The sequence below is a fragment of the Apium graveolens genome, chromosome 9, assembly GCF_009905375.1.
Source record: "Apium graveolens cultivar Ventura chromosome 9, ASM990537v1, whole genome shotgun sequence".
In the NCBI taxonomy this organism is placed as follows: domain Eukaryota; kingdom Viridiplantae; phylum Streptophyta; class Magnoliopsida; order Apiales; family Apiaceae; genus Apium; species Apium graveolens.
In genome coordinates, this window is record NC_133655.1 from 256,057,619 (window position 1) to 256,060,957 (window position 3,339).

A 3,339-nucleotide genomic window follows, 5' to 3' on the forward strand; every position below is an offset into this window, starting at 1 on the left:
GTTTAATTCTCGTAGTTAATTCTAGTTAATAATTAGTTAATCAATTCTATGTGTTATTGTCTTAACATTGAGAACTAATCATACATTGGTGAGTAAGTATTAATTGATCATAATTAGTCCGAGTCTCTGTGGGAACGAACTAGAAAGTATTCTATATTACTTGCGAATGCGTATACTTACGTGTATTATTAGCGCGTGTTTTCCGTCCTAACAAGTTTTTGGCGCCGCTGCCTGGGACTCGGCGTATTTGTTTAGTTTGTGTACTTACCATCAGTGGTCATTAGTACTCATTGATTAAGACGTGTTACTTATCGTTTCCGGTTGTGTTTCAGGTACTTTAGCGAGCATTTATGCAAACACGTTCTTGTACTCGCAAGAGGACTTTAGATACGGCGGAGGAAACAGACTCAGTTCTTGATATTCTGGAGAAGATAGATTTTGAAGATTCGGATAAAGAGAGTGAGCAGAAAGAATCAGTAATCATGGGTGATCGTATAGTTCCGGCAGATCCAGCTCTTATGGACTTTTCTCGGCCTAAAATTGATGACATTCAGTCAAGCATCCTTCATCCGGCTATTCAGGCTAACACTTTTGAAATTAAGCCGGGCACTATTCAGATGGTGCAGAATTCTGTTTCTTTCGGAGGTGCTGCAACTGAAGACCCCAACATGCATATTAGGAATTTTGTCCAGATCTGTAGTACTTTCAAATATAATAGTGTGAATGAGGCTTTTCCCATTCTCTCTGAGGGATAAAGCTAAGGACTGGTTACACTCTGAACCAGCTGGGTCCATCACTACTTGGCAAGATCTTGCGCAAAAGTTTCTGGTAAAGTTCTATCCAATGGCGAAGACTGCAGCTATGAGGAGTGCTCTTACTCAGTTTGCGCAGCAACAAACAGAATCTATGTGCGAAGCTTGGGAGCGCTACAAGGAGATGTTGAGAAAGTGTCCACATCATGGTATGCCTGACTGGATGGTGATCACTGATTTCTATAATGGTTTGGGGGCCCAATATCGGCCCATGCTCGATGCAGCAGCTAGAGGCGCTTTGTGGGCCAAAAGCTATACTGAACCATATAATCTTTTTGAAACTATGGCTGCAAATGAGCATCAAAACCCAGCTCAAAGGATGATGTCTGGGAAGGTAGCAGGTATTCTGGAAGTTGATTCAGCTACAGCTATTGCAGCGCAGCTCCAAGCGCTGTCTATGAAGGTCGATTCTTTAGCCACCTATGAAGTCAATCAGATAGCTATGGTCTGTGAGCTTTGTGCAGGTTCTCATGCTACGGATCAGTGTTCTCTTGTTAATGAATCTGTTCAGTATGTGAACAATTATCAGCGACCGCAGCAGCCTGGGCCAGCTACTTATCATCCTAACAATAGAAATCATCCCAATTTCAGCTGGAGCAATACTCAGAATGCTATTCAGCAACCATATCAGCAAGGCGTAAGTAAACAGTTTAATCCACCTGGATTTCAGCAACCACAGCAGTATGCTCAAAGGAAATCATATCCTCAACAAGGAGGTGCTGTTCCACCTTCTAGTGCTGATTTCGAGGAACTCAAGTTGTTGTGCAAAAGTCAGGATGTTTCTATCAAGACCTTGGAAAATCAAATCGGTCAAATAGCCAATGTAGTGCTCAATCGTCAACCTGGCACACTTCCCAGTGATACTGAAGTGCCAGGCAGGAAGAAAGCTAAAGAGCAAGTAAAGGCTATTACCTTAAGGTCTGGAAAAGTTGTTGATGCTGAAAAAGCAAAAGACGGAGAAGTTGAAGTTGTTGATGAAGAAGAGAAGCAAAAGGAGAAAGCGGCAGAACCAAGGAAGACTACTGTTAAACACACTCTTCCTGAGGGTAATACAGGCGAGAAACAACTCTATCCTCCACCACCTTTCCCAAAGAGATTGCAACAACAAAAACTGGATAAGCAGTTCGGTAAGTTTCTGGAGGTGTTCAAGAAACTTCACATCAACATACCTTTCGCTGAGGCTCTGGAGCAAATGCCTAGTTATGCGAAATTCATGAAGAGTATTCTTTCAAGGAAGGTGAAACTGGATGACCTTAAGACCGTTACTCTAACGGAAGAGTGCAGTGCTGTGCTGCAACAGAAATTACCTCCAAAGCTTAAAGATCCAGGTAGCTTCACCATTCCTTGCACCATTGGCAAGTTGTCATTTGATAAATTCCTGTGCGATTTGGGAGTAAGCATCAATCTGATGCCGTTGTCTATCTTCAAAAAGTTGAATTTGCCTAATCCAAAGCCCACCCACATGTCTCTACAATTGGCTGATCGTTCTATTACATATCCACGAGGCATAGTGGAGGATGTGTTAGTAAAGGTGGATAAGCTCTTCTTCCCTGCAGACTTTGTCATTTTGGATTTTGAGGAAGATAAGAAGATCCCCATAATCTTGGGAAGACCTTTCTTGGCTACAGGATGTACCTTGATAGATGTGCAGAAAAGGTGAACTTACTATGAGGGTCCAGGATCGGGATGTGACATTCAATGTATTCAAAGCAATGAAATTCCCTACAGAAGACGAGGAGTGCTTAAAGGTGGATTTGATTGATTCTGCGGTAACTTCAGAACTTGATCAATGCTAATGTCTAACGCTTAGAGAAAGCCTTAGTGGGGGGGGGGGTTTGATAGTGATGATGAGGATGGCAATGAGCAACTACAATATCTAAATGCTTCTCCTTGAAGGCGAAAGCTAGACATGCCATTTGAATCTCTTGCTACTTCTGATCTTAAGAATGCTGAAGGAAAGCTCAAACGATCTATTGAGGAAGCACCTACTTTGGAGCTTAAAGCATTGCCTGAACACTTGAGGTATGCCTTTTTAGGTGATGCATCTACTTTACCTGTTATTATTGCATCTTACCTTTCAGGTAGTGAGGAGGACAAGCTCTTGAGGATTTTTAGAGAATTCAAATCGGCTATTGGATGGACTATAACAGATATCAAAGGGATCAGCCCTTCGTACTGCATGCATAAAATTCTGCTAGAAGAATGTAGTAAGCCAACTGTTGAGCAACAGCGACGACTTAATCCTATTATGAAAGAAGTGGTGAAGAAAGAAATTCTGAAGTGGCTGGATGTAGGAATCATATATCCTATTTCTGACAGTTCTTGGGTGAGCCCCGTGCAATGTGTACCTAAGAAATGAGGTATTACTGTAGTAGCAAATGAGAAGAACGAGCTCATCCTCATTCGAACAGTCACAGGATGGAGGGTATACATGGATTACAGAAAGTTGAACAAGGCCACGAGAAAGGATCACTTCCCTCTTCCATTTATTGATCAGATGCTGGACAGGTTGGCCGGTCATGAGTAT

General features: G+C 42.2%; 1 non-coding gene across 1 annotated transcript; it reads right to left on the reverse strand.

Annotated features, from left to right (window-relative positions):
- Nucleotides 1–858: 858 nt before the first annotated feature.
- Nucleotides 859–965, reverse strand: LOC141688184 (small nucleolar RNA R71). Its single transcript, XR_012561644.1, has one exon. It is a non-coding gene; the product is annotated as a small nucleolar RNA R71 (small nucleolar RNA).
- Between the last annotated feature and the right edge of the window lie 2,374 nt (nucleotides 966–3,339).